This window comes from Hordeum vulgare, chromosome 4H (assembly GCF_904849725.1).
Source record: "Hordeum vulgare subsp. vulgare chromosome 4H, MorexV3_pseudomolecules_assembly, whole genome shotgun sequence".
NCBI lineage: Eukaryota > Viridiplantae > Streptophyta > Magnoliopsida > Poales > Poaceae > Hordeum > Hordeum vulgare.
In genome coordinates, this window is record NC_058521.1 from 149739337 (window position 1) to 149753376 (window position 14040).

Here is a 14040-nt window from a genome sequence, read left to right on the forward strand (position 1 = left end):
CAGCCGATTCAGCGATTTGTTGGTCGATTAATCGTTACTCGGGGTGTGACCGCTAAGATAAGGCCTTATCTTCACCATTAATCTTTTGGGCCGATTTATCGGTCTGACAAGTGATTAATCGAGATTATTTCGATTAATCGCCTTGCACCCTGTGTATAGAAATCTAAAATTGGGCCTCCATTGAATCCATGTCGCCACCATGTTTTAGATCCACACCGTCGCCTCCACCCTGTTCCCAATCCACTCTAGCACCGCCGCCCTGTTTGCCTTCGATGGCCGGAGCTAGCGCCGCCAGAGGTGCAACTCTAGCTCTAGATTTGCTCCTCATGTTCCTTAATAGATAACTCACCTGCACGGCAACGCCCTTGCCATCTCTCCATCTCTAGCAGGAGGCAACTGCACGGGAGCTTCGCCAGGAGTAAGATGATTGATGCCCGACGATCGAAGATCGCCGCCACCGCCACTTCACGGCTTCCTCCACCAGCAGTAGAACACACCGACCCCTTCCTTCACTACCACAAGATCAACATCATCGTTCCTCTAGTGCTAGTAGATTGACTGGAGCAGTTCGTCGGTGCCACTTTTTCCTCCAGCCGCGCGACATCCGTGCCACTCCTTGCTCCAGCAGCAAGCAGGCCAAAAATAAGACTCACTGGTGCTGCCTTCCCCGTTGTTTCCAGCTCCAGGGAAGGTAATACTCACTGTGTCTCAAAATAAGTGTCATAAACGTAACACTAAATTAGTACATATTTTGTACTGGACCAGCGACACTTATTTTGGGACGGAGGGAGTATCTGTAGAGTTGCACACACACGGGAGATTCGTCTTCAGAGCCGTCATTAGCAGCTGGTTCAGATCATCCCCAAAGGTTAGACCGGCCAAAAGTATGATTCAACTGCGCACACACTAGAGACTCAATTCAAGGAAGCTATGCTTCTTCTGTTGTAATTAGCTTAGTAGATGCTTTGGCTAGTACATGCCTACATGTTGCAATTGTTCTAGTATAATACATGATGTTTGCTAGCAGCGTGGTACTTTATTTTGGACTTTTGATTGTGAGTTGTGAGAGAATGAGAGAGCAAAGAACTATGTGATGATTGATGGTTGGTTGTGTGCTAGCAAAGTAGAAAAAACTATGTTATGTTTAAGTGAAGATTGTTTGCATTTTTATCTTATCACTAATTGAAACCTACGATATATAGAATTTTTTTTACCGATTAATAGTCTATCGATAAAATCGCTTAATCATCCAATTTCCGATTTATCTCTAATCTCCAGCCGACCGAGGCGATAACGATAAGCGATATCCCGAACACTGGTTTATTTATTGCAAACTAAAGATGGAGCTTTAGACTACTTTAAAACCTATAAAGCTGAAGTTGAAAATCAACAAGAGGGAAAGATCAAGCATATTAGGTTGGATCGTGGTGGAGAGTATTTTCCCAAAGTATTTGATGAATATTGTGAGGAACATGGTATTATTCATGATATGATGCATCCCTATTCGCCCCAATCGGATCGGGTTGCCGAGAGGAAAAATCGCACATTGACTGTCGTGGGTATAAGTCTGACAGTAGAAAGGGGGTAAGATAACGGAGCATGATCTATCAAGATGCACATGGGTGACACGGTGGTTTTAGCGAGTTCAGGCCTCTCACAGTGGAGATAACAACCCTACGTCTCGTGCTCCGGAGAGGCTTTGTTTTATCTGTCATGGACATGAGTTACATGGTATAGAGAGAGCCAGAGCTCCAGGGAAGGAATGAGCCCGCAAGGGGAGAAGAAGAAGACGTCCCTAGCTATGTGGAGGGGGTGGCTTATATAGAGTGCGCCACCTCATCACGTCTTATGTTACAAGATGGGGCATTGATGCCATAATGTCAGCCCACTACAGATGTCTTGCCGACTGTTGGTATCCGCATGACCGAGTGAGTCATACGGCCGAGTGGTTGATTGTCATCCGAGTGGATGGAATGTACTTGTCTGAGTGGACCCGTACCGAGTGGATTAGATGTTGTCACGATCCAGTAGGAATTTCCCTTGTAACCCTTAAACTAATAATGAGGTGCCCTTGGGTAGGACGTATTGGTCAGACCTATGACCCTACCCTAGGGCTATATCCCCGTCATTAGCCCCCGAATGGATCAGGGTCCGAGTGGTGAAGGTGTCGATGTAAATCTTGTAGCAGCAGACCGAACTTGAACGTGCTTCAGGGCCTTGCAAAATTATGCGTTGATTGAAGTCTTCATCATTCGCCCTGATCGATTCCGCTGAGTAGTACGTCCGAGTGAACTTAAGAATTGAAGTAGATCCGAGTGACCAACAGGATCTTGAGACTCTGACTGACTGCTGGTAGTCGGTTGGAATCTGTTGAATATGTTGAACTTGGATGTTGTTGGTGGACCTGACCAAGCAGAATGTTTCTTTTTTGTTTTTCTCTTCTAGTGGGGGCACGCTAAGTGCACCCACTGGGTGTAGTCCCCGAGCCTTTGTCGGACTAGATAAGTCCGGCAGAGGGTTTAAGTCATCCAATGCTCGTCATGTTGAATGTTTGTTGTATCTGCATTATATGATTTCTAGATCAAAGTCAAGTCTCTAAGAGTTGTTTTTAACTTACGCGATACGGGGTCGCAGCTAAGTTCCCGAGTGTGGAGCGTGTCTGTACTCAGAGTAGTTTTTAACTTAGGCGATATGGAGCCGCAGCTAAGCCCCCGAGTGTGGAGCGTGTCCGTACTCGGAGTTGTTTTAACTTAGGCGATACAGAGTCACAGCTACGCCTCCGAGTGCGGAGCATGTCCGCACTCGGAGTTGTTTTTAACTTAGGCGATACGAAGTCGCAGCTAAGTCCCCGAGTGTGGAGAATGTCCGCACTCGGAGTTGTTTTTAACTTAGGCGATACGGAGTCGCAGCTAAGCCCCCGAGTGTGGAGAATGTCCGCACTCGGAGTTGTTTTTAACTTAGGCGATATGGAGTCGTAGCTAAGTCCCCGAGTGTGGAGCATGTCCGCACTCGGAGTTCTTTTTAACTTAGGCGATACGGAGTCGCAACTAAGTCCCCGAGTGTGGATCATGTCCGCACTCGGAGTTGTTTTTAACTTAGGCGATACGGAGTCGCAGCTAAGCCCCCGAGTGTGGAGCATGTCCGCACTCGGAGTTGTTCTTAACTTAGGCGATACGGAGTCGAAGCTAAGCCCCCGAGCGTGGAGCATGTCCGCACTCAGAGTTGTTTTTAACTTAGGCGATACGGAGTCGCAGCTAAGTCCCCGAGTGTGGAACATGTCCGCACTCGGAGTTGTTTTTAACTTAGGCGATACGGAGTCGTAGCTAAGCCCCCGAGCGTGGAGCATGTCCGCACTCGGAGTTGTTTTTAACTTAGGCGATGCGGAGTCGCAGCTAAGTCTCCAAGTGTGGAGCATGTCCGCACTCGGAATTTTTTTTAACTTAGGCGATACGGAGTCGCAGCTAAGTCCCCGAGTGTGGAACATGTCCGCGCTCGGAGTAGTTTTAACTTAGGCGATACTGAATCGCAGCTAAGCCGAGCGGTGGCGCGCGGGGCGTCCAAGTGATGAAGACGTGCCACACGGAGTGGCGATGCGCATGGCATCCGAGTGAGGTAGACGATTCTGGCTGAGTGGCAACGCGCGGGGCGGCCAAGTAATGTATGTCAAGGAGGCGTCCGACCCACCGACGGCACGCGGGGCGGCCGAGTCCACTACGTCATTGAAAGGGCTTCCGAACACGTAAAAACGCATGAATGATCATTGCGGCGACTGAGCCTGAGCAGCGACAAGGATGGCGCACGGATGCGTCGAGTAACCTGTGTATGAAAAATAGCACAAGTCAGCATAAAAAATTATCAAAGTAATATGATCTTTTCTGAAATAGTTTGTGTAAATTGCACCCATAGACACCCGTTGGGTATGCCACGTGATTGCTGGTTCGGAACGAGCAAGAGTCTGAAAGAGTGAAGGATCCGGCTGAACTCGTTTGAGTACTGGACCCAAACGAAGCGGAAGTGAAGTGTTCCCACATAAAATAAACAACCGAGTGCAGAGGTACACTCAGTGGCGTGGCCTCCGAGTGAACGTCATGTGCGACTTCCTCGACACTCGGTAATGTAGAAACGATTATTTAATAGAATGCAGTCTGTGAAAAAATGACTTAGCTGCCTGACGACGCGCGGGGCGGTCGAGCAAAGTAGACACGTCCGGTTGAGTGGTGACGTGTTGGGCGGTCAAGCGATGAAGACGCGTCTAGCTGAGTGGCGACACGCGGGGCGGCCAAGAGACGACGCGCAGAGCAACCAGGTGACGAAGGATCCTCCAGCCGAGTGACGACACGCGAAGCTGCCGAGTGACGAAGGAGTCTCTAGCCGAGTGACGACACGCAGGGCGGCCGAGCGCTGATGACGCGTCTGACTGAGTGACAGCATGCAGGGCGGCCGAGTGATGATGACGCGTGTTCGACCAAGCGCCAACGCGTAGAGCGGTCGAGTGATGACGGCGCGTCCAGTAGAGTGACGGTGCACGGAGCGGCCGAGTGAGTATGGAGCGTCCGACTGAGTGGTGATGCGCGGAGCTGCCGAGTGATGACGACGCGTCCAGTAGAGTGATGGCGCGTGGAGTGGCCGAGTGACGATGGAGCGTCTGGCTGAGAGGCGATGCGCGGAGCTGCCGAGTGATGACGGCGCACGCCTAACTCAGCGACGATGTGCAGGGCGGCCGAGTGATGACGACGCGCGTCCGACCGAGCAACGACGCGCGTCCGACCGAGTGACGATGCGCAGAGCGGCCGAGTGATGACGATGCTTTCGACTGAGTGAAGATGTCGCGTCCCGTTGTGTAGCGACGCGCGGTGTTGTCATGTGGACGTTTTGTTGTCCGAGTGACGAGTCTCTTAGTTATAGGGATAATCTGGTTTCCAGCTAGCCGAGTGACCCAATTAGCCACATAATGAGGCGATTATACCTTAATGAAACGGTCCACCCATGCAATTAGCCACATAATGAGGCAATTATACCTTAATGAAACGGTCCACCCATGCTTCAAGGAATTGGGAGACCCACGTTAGGCATGCAATTAATGATTGCCGGTGGAGTTGCGTACGGGTGTGCATGGTAGCTCTCCTTCCGTTCCTTTTTTTCTCTGCATGCAGCCAATTAATCAAGGAAGATGCCAAAGTAACTGTTGGAATTATGCCCTAGAGGCAATAATAAATATAGTTATTATTATAATTCCTGTATCAAGATAATCGTTTATTATCCGTGCTATAATTGTATTGAATGAAGACTCATTTACATGTGTGGATACATAGACAAAACACCGTCCCTAGAAAGCCTCTAGTTGGCTAGCCAGTTGATCAAAGATAGTCAGTGTCTTCTGATTATGAACAAGGTGTTGTTGCTTGATAACTGGATCACGTCATTAGGAGAATCACGTGATGGACTAGACCCAAACTAATAGACGTAGCATGTTGATCGTGTCATTTTGTTGCTACTGTTTTCTGCATGTCCAGTAGTTATTCCTATTACCATGAGATCATATAACTCACTGACACCGGAGGAATACTTTGTGTGTATCAAACGTCGCAACGTAACTGGGTGACTATAAAGATGCTCTACAGGTATCTCCGAAGGTGTTAGTTGAGTTAGTATGGATCAAGACTGTTATTTGTCACTCCATGTGACGGAGAGGTATCTCGGGGCCCACTCGGTAATACAACATCACACACAAGCCTTGCAAGCAATGTGACTTAGTGTAAGTTGCGGGATCTTGTATTACAGAACGAGTAAAGAGACTTGCCGGTAAACGAGATTGAAATAGGTATGCGGATACTGACGATCGAATCTCGGGCAAGTAACATACCGAAGGACAAAGGGAATGACATACGGGATTATATGAATCCTTGGCACTGAGGTTCAAACGATAAGATCTTCGTAGAATATGTAGGATCCAATATGGGCATCCAGGTCCCGCTATTGGATATTGACCGAGGAGTCTCTCGGGTCATGTCTACATAGTTCTCGAACCCGCAGGGTCTGCACACTTAAGGTTCGACGTTGTTTTATGCGTATTTGAGTTATATGGTTGGTTACCGAATGTTGTTCGGAGTCCTGGATGAGATCACGGACGTCAAGAGGGTTTCCGGAATAGTCCGGAAACGAAGATTGATATATAGGATGACCTCATTTGATTACCGGAAGGTTTTCGGAGTTACCGGGAATGTACCGGGAATGACGAATGGGTTCCGGGAGTTCACCAGGGGGGGCAACCCACCCCGGGGAAGCCCATAGGCCATAAGGGTGGCGCACCAGCCCTTAGTGGGCTGGTGGGACAGCCCAAAAGGGCCCTATGCGCCATAGAGATAAAAATCAAAGAGAAAGAAAAAAAAAAGGGAGGTGGGAAGGGAGGGAAGGACTCCCACCCACCAAACCAAGTCCAACTCGGTTTGGGGGGAGAGCCTTCCCCCCTTGGACTCGGCCGACCCCCTTGGGGCTCCTTGAGCCCCAAGGCAAGGTCCCCTCCCTCCCACCTATATATACGGAGGTATTGGGGCTGATTTGAGATGACTTTTCCATGGCAGCCCGACCACATACCTCCACGGTTTTTCCTCTAGATCGCGTTTCTGCGGAGCTCGGGCGGAGCCCTGCTGAGACAAGGTCATCACCAACCTCCGGAGCACCGTCACGCTGCCGGAGAACTCTTCTACCTCTCCGTCTCTCTTGCTGGATCAAGAAGGCCGAGAACATCGTCGAGCTGTACGTGTGCTGAACGCGGAGGTGCCGTCCGTTCGGTACTAGATCGTGGGACTGATCGCGGGATTGTTCGCGGGGCGGATCGAGGGACGTGAGGACGTTCCACTACATCAACCGCGTTCACTAACGCTTCTGCTGTACGATCTACAAGGGTACGTAGATCACTCATCCCCTCTCGTAGATGGACATCACCATGATAGGTCTTCGTGCGCGTAGGAAAAATTTTGTTTCCCATGCGACGTTCCCCAACAGTGGCATCATGAGCTAGGTTCATGCGTAGATGTCTTCTCGAGTAGAACACAAAAGTTTTTGTGGGCGGTGATGTGCGTTTTGCTGCCCTCCTTAGTCTTTTCTTGATTCCGCGGTATTGTTGGATTGAAGCGGCTTGGACCGACATTACTCGTACGCTTACAAGAGACTGGTTTCATCGTTACGAGTAACTCCGTTGCTCAAAGATGACTGGCAAGTGTCGGTTTCTCCAACTTTAGTTGAATCGGATTTGACCGAGGAGGTCCTTGGATGAGGTTAAATAGAAACTCATATATCTCCGTTGTGGTGTTTGCGTAAGTAAGATGCGATCCTACTAGATACCCTTGGTCACCACGTAAAACATGCAACAACAAAATTAGAGAACGTCTAACTTGTTTTTGCAGGGTATGCTTGTGATGTGATATGGCCAACGATGTGATGTGATATATTGGATGTATGAGATGATCATGTTGTAATAGAAATATCGACTTGCACGTCGATGGTACGACAACCGGCAGGAGCCATAGGGTTGTCTTTATACTAACGTTTGTGCTTGCGGATGCGTTTACTATTTTGCTAGGATGTAGCTTTAGTAGTAATAGCATGAGTAGCACGACAACCCCGATGGCAACACATTGATGGAGATCATGGCGTGGCGCCGGTGACAAGAAGGTCGTGCCGGTGCTTTGGTGATGAAGATCAAGAAGCACGTGATGATGGCCATATCATGTCACTTATGAATTGCATGTGATGTTAATCCTTTTATGCACCTTATTTTGCTTAGAACGACGGTAGCATTATGAGGTGATCTCTCACTAAAATTTCATGATGAAATTGTGTTCTCCCCGACTGTGCACCGTTGCTACAGTTCGTCGTTTCGAGACACCACGTGATGATCGGGTGTGATAGACTCAACGTTCACATACAACGGGTGCAAAACAGTTGCGCACGCGGAACACTCGGGTTAAGCTTGATGAGCCTAGCATGTGCAGACATGGCCTCGGAACACATGAGACCGACAGGTCGATCATGAATCATATAGATGATATGATTAGCATAGGGATGCTTACCACTGAAACTATACTCAACTCACGTGATGATCGGACTTGAGCCAGTGTAAGTGGATCATGAACCACTCAAATGACTAGAGAGATGTACTTTTTGAGTGGGAGTTTAGCGAATAATTTGATTAAGTTAAACTCTAATTATCTTGAACATAGTCTAAGTCCACTTTGAATATATTTGTGTTGTAGATCATGGCTCACGCGACAGTCATCCTGAATTTTAATACGTTCCTAGAGAAAGCTAAATTGAAAGATGATGGAAGCAACTTTGTAGACTGGGCTCGTAATATTAAGCTAATCTTACAAGCTGGGAAGAAGGATTATGTCCTTAATGCTGCATTAGGAGATGAACCACCCGCTACGGCTGATCAGGATGTTAAGAACGCTTGGTTAGCACGTAAGGAGGACTACTCAATAGTTCAATGTGCAGTCTTGTATGGCTTAGAACCGGGACTTCAACGTCGCTTTGAGCGTCATGGAGCATTTGAGATGTTCCAGGAGTTGAAGTTTATCTTTCAGAAGAACGCCCGGATCGAGAGGTATGAGACCTCCGATAAATTCTATGCTTGCAAGATGGAGGAAAACTCATCTGTCAGTGAACATGTGCTCAAAATGTCTGGGTACTCAAACCGTCTAGCTGAGCTGGGGATTGAACTCCCGCAAGAAGCTATCACTGACAGAATCCTTCAATCACTGCCGCCAAGCTATAAAGGCTTTGTGTTGAACTACAACATGCAAGGGATGAACAAGTCTCCCGGCGAGTTGTTTGCGATGCTGAAAGTCGCAGAGTCTGAACTCCGTAAAGAGCATCAAGTGTTGATGGTGAATAAGACCACTAGTTTCAAGAGAAAGGGCAAAGGCAAGAAGGGCAATTCAAAGAAGAGCGGCAAGCCTGTTGCCAATCCGACGAAGAAACCCAAAGCTGGACCTAAGCCTGAAACGGAGTGTTACTATTGCAAGGGTATGGGTCACTGGAAGCGCAATTGTCCCAACTATCTGGCAGATAAGAAGGCGACCAAAGAAAAATCAGGTATATTTCATATACATGTTATTGATGTGTACTTAACCGGCTCTCGTAGTAGTGCCTGGGTATTCGATACCGGTTCTGTTGGTCATATTTGCAACTCAAAACAGGAACTGCGGAATAGACGAAGGCTGGCAAAAGATGAAGTGACGATGCGCGTAGGAAATGGTTGCAAGGTTGATGCAATCGCCGTCGGCACAGTGTCACTTCAGTTACCATCAGGATTAGTGATGAACTTAAATCATTGTTATTTAGTGCCTGCGTTGAGCATGAACATTATATCTGGATCTTGTTTATTGCGAGACGGTTACTCTTTTAAGTCAGAGAATAATGGTTGTTCTATTTCTATGAGTAACATCTTTTATGGTCATGCACCGAATGTGAGAGGATTGTTCATATTGAATCTTGATAGCGATACGCATATACATAACATTGAGACCAAAAGAGTTAGAGTTAAAAATGATAGCGCCATATTTTTGTGGCACTGCCGTTTAGGTCATATTGGTGTAAAGCGCATGAAGAAACTCCATGCTGATGGACTTTTGGAGTCACTTGACTTTGATTCACTTGACACGTGCGAACCATGCCTCATGGGCAAGATGACTAAGACTCCGTTTTCCGGAACAATGGAGCGTGCAAGTGACTTGTTGGAAATCATACATACCGATGTGTGTGGTCCAATGAGCGTGGAGGCACGCGGCGGATATCGTTATTTTCTCACCTTCACTGACGATTTAAGTAGATATGGTTATGTCTACTTGATGAAGCACAAGTCTGAAACATTTGAAAAGTTCAAGCAATTTCAGAGTGAAGTGGAAAATCATCGTAACAAGAAGATCAAGTTCCTACGGTCTGATCGTGGGGGTGAATATCTGAGTTTCGAGTTTGGTACTCACTTAAGACAATGTGGAATTGTTTCACAGTTAACACCGCCTGGAACACCACAGCGTAATGGTGTGCCCGAACGTCGTAATCGTACTCTATTAGAGATGGTGCGATCTATGATGTCTCTTACTAATTTGCCGTTATCGTTTTGGGGTTATGCATTAGAAACAGCTGCATTCACATTAAATAGGGCACCATCAAAATCCGTTGAGACGACACCATACGAACTGTGGTATGGCAAAAGGCCAAAGTTGTCGTTTCTTAAAGTTTGGGGGTGTGATGCTTATGTCAAAAAGCTTCAGCCTGAAAAGCTGGAACCCAAAGCGGAAAAGTGCGTCTTCATAGGTTACCCAAAAGAGACAGTTGGGTACACCTTCTATCTCAAATCCGAGGGCAAAGTGTTTGTTGCTAAAAATGGAGCTTTTCTCGAGAAGGAGTTTCTCTCGAGAGAATTGAGTGGGAGGAAGATAGAACTTGAGAGGTTGTCGAACCTCTCATCCCTCTGGATGGTGGCGCAGGGCAAGGGGAAACCTCTGTCATTGCGACGCCGGTTGAGGAGGAAGTTAATGATGATGATCATGAAACTCCAGTTCAAGTTTCTGTCGAACCACGCAGGTCGACGAGACCACGTGTTGCTCCGGAGTGGTACGGTAATCCCGTCTTATCAATCATGTTGTTTGACAACAATGAACCTACAAATTATGAAGAAGCAATGGTGGGCCCAGATTCCAACAAATGGCTAGAGGCCATGAAATCCGAGATAGGATCCATGTATGAAAACAAAGTGTGGACTTTGGAGGTACTACCTGAGGGCCGCAAGGCCATTCAGAACAAATGGATCTTTAAGAGGAAGACGGACGCTGACGGCAATGTGACCGTTTATAAAGCTCGACTTGTGGCAGAGGGTTTTTCACAAGTTCAAGGAGTTGACTACGATGAGACTTTCTCATCCGTAGCGATGCTTAAGTCCGTCAGAATCATGTTAGCAATAGCTGCATTTTTCGATTATGAAATCTGGCAAATGGATGTCAAAACGGCGTTCCTTAACGGTTTCCTTAAGGAAGAGTTGTATATGATACAACCCGAAGGTTTTGTCGATCCTAAGAATGCTGCCAAGGTGTGCAAGCTCCAGCGATCCATTTATGGACTGGTGCAAGCATCTCGGAGTTGGAACAAACGCTTTGATGAGGTGATCAAAGCATTTGGGTTTATACAAGTGGTTGGAGAATCTTGTATTTACAAGAAAGTGAGTGGGAGCTCTGTGGCGTTTCTAATATTATATGTGGATGACATATTGCTGATTGGAAACAACGTAGAGTTTTTGGAGAGCATAAAAGGTTACTTGAATAAAAGTTTCTCTATGAAGGACCTAGGAGAAGCTGCTTACATTCTAGGCATTAAGATCTATAGGGATAGATCAAAACGCCTGATAGGACTTTCACAAAGCACATACCTTGACAAAGTTTTGAAGAGGTTCAAAATGGAACAGTCCAAGAAAGGGTTCTTGCCAGTTCTACAAGGTACGAGATTGAGTAAGACTCAGTGCCCAGCAACTGATGAAGATAGAGAGCATATGTGCTCCGTCCCCTATGCTTCAGCCATAGGTTCTATCATGTATGCGATGTTGTGCACTAGACCGGATGTTAGCCTGGCCATAAGTATGGCAGGTAGGTTCCAGAGTAATCCAGGAGTGGATCACTGGACAGCGGTCAAGAATATCCTGAAGTACCTGAAAAGGACTAAGGAGATGTTTCTCGTATATGGAGGTGACGAAGAGCTCGCCCCTAAAGGTTACGTCGATGCAAGCTTTGACACAGATCCGGACGACCCTAAGTCGCAAACCGGATACGTATTTATTCTTAATGGGGGTGCGGTAAGCTGGTGCAGTTCCAAGCAAAGCGTCGTAGCAGATTCTACATGTGAAGCGGAGTACATGGCTGCCTCGGAGGCGACTAAGGAGGGTGTCTGGATGAAGCAGTTCATGACGGATCTTGGAGTGGTGCCAAGCGCACTGAATCCAATAACCTTGTTCTGTGATAACACGGGTGCCATTGCCTTAGCAAAGGAACCACGGTTTCACAAGAAGACCAGACACATCAAACGACGCTTCAACCTCATCCGCGACTACGTCGAGGGAGAGGACGTAAATATATGCAAAGTGCACACGGATCTGAATGTAGCAGACCCGCTGACTAAACCTCTTCCACGGCCAAAGCATGATCAACACCAGAACTGTATGGGTGTTAGATTTATTACAATGTAATTCGCATGATGATGTGAGGGCTAGATTATTGACTCTAGTGCAAGTGGGAGACTGTTGGAATTATGCCCTAGAGGCAATAATAAATATAGTTATTATTATAATTCCTGTATCAAGATAATCGTTTATTATCCGCGCTATAATTGTATTGAATGAAGACTCATTTACATGTGTGGATACATAGACAAAACACCGTCCCTAGCAAGCCTCTAGTTGGCTAGCCAGTTGATCAAAGATAGTCAGTGTCTTCTTATTATGAAGAAGGTGTTGTTGCTTGATAACTGGATCACGTCATTAGGAGAATCACGTGATGGACTAGACCCAAACTAATAGACGTAGCATGTTGATCGTGTCATTTTGTTGCTACTGTTTTCTGCATGTCCAGTAGTTATTCCTATGACCATGAGATCATATAACTCACTGACACCGGAGGAATACTTTGTGTGTATCAAACGTCGCAACGTAACTGGGTGACTATAAAGATGCTCTACAGGTATCTCCGAAGGTGTTAGTTGAGTTAGTATGGATCAAGATTGGGATTTGTCACTCCGTGTGACGGAGAGGTATCTCGGGGCCCACTCGGTAATACAACATCACACACAAGCCTTGCAAGCAATGTGACTTAGTGTAAGTTGTGGGATCTTGTATTACGGAATGAGTAAAGAGACTTGACGGTAAACGAGATTGAAATAGGTATGCGGATACTGACGATCGAATCTCGGGCAAGTAACATACCGAAGGACAAAGGGAATGACATACGGGATTATATGAATCCTTGGCACTGAGGTTCAAACGATAAGATCTTCGTAGAATATGTAGGATCCAATATGGGCATCCAGGTCCCGCTATTGGATATTGACCGAGGAGTCTCTCGGGTCATGTCTACATAGTTCTCGAACCCGCAGAGTCTGCACACTTAAGGTTCGACGTTGTTTTACGCGTATTTGAGTTATATGGTTGGTTACCGAATGTTGTTCGGAGTCCCGGATGAGATCACGGACGTCACGAGGGTTTCCGGAATAGTCCGGAAACGAAGATTGATATATAGGATGACCTCATTTGATTACCGGAAGGTTTTCGGAGTTACCGGGAATGTACCGGGAATGACGAATGGGTTCCGGGAGTTCACCGGGGGGCAACCCACCCCGGGGAAGCCCATAGGCCATAAGGGTGGCGCACCAGCCCTTAGTGGGCTGGTGGGACAGCCCAAAAGGGCCCTATGCGTCATAGAGATAAAACTCAAAGAGAAAGAAAAAAAAAAGGAGGTGGGAAGGAAGGGAAGGACTCCCACCCACCAAACCAAGTCCAACTCGGTTTGGGGGGGGAGCCTTCCCCCCTTGGACTCGGCCGACCCCCTTGGGGCTCCTTGAGCCCCAAGGCAAGGTCCCCTCCCTCCCACCTATATATACGGAGGTATTGGGGCTGATTTGAGACGACTTTTCCACGGCAGCCCGACCACATACCTCCACGGTTTTTCCTCTAGATCGCGTTTCTGCGGAGCTCGGGCGGAGCCCTGCTGAGACAAGGTCATCACCAACCTCCGGAGCGCCGTCACGCTGCCGGAGAACTCTTCTACCTCTCCGTCTCTCTTGCTGGATCAAGAAGGCCGAGATCATCGTCGAGCTGTACGTGTGCTGAACGCGGAGGTGCCGTCCGTTCGGTACTAGATCGTGGGACTGATCGCCGGATTGTTCGCGGGGCGGGTCGAGGGACGTGAGGACGTTCCACTACATCAACCGCGTTCACTAACGCTTCTGCTGTACGATCTACAAGGGTACGTATATCACTCATCCCCTCTCGTAGAT

General features: G+C 47.6%; 1 long non-coding RNA gene across 2 annotated transcripts; it reads left to right on the top strand.

The window, feature by feature from the left end:
• The first annotated feature begins 203 nt into the window (after window positions 1-203).
• On the top strand, window positions 204-1170 carry LOC123446265. 2 transcript variants are annotated; one of them, XR_006631284.1, is made up of 2 exons: window positions 204-297; window positions 387-1170. It is a non-coding gene; the product is annotated as an uncharacterized LOC123446265 (long non-coding RNA). The 2 variants fall into 2 exon arrangements; XR_006631283.1 differs by having other exon boundaries at window positions 390-1170.
• The last annotated feature ends 12870 nt before the right edge of the window (window positions 1171-14040 follow it).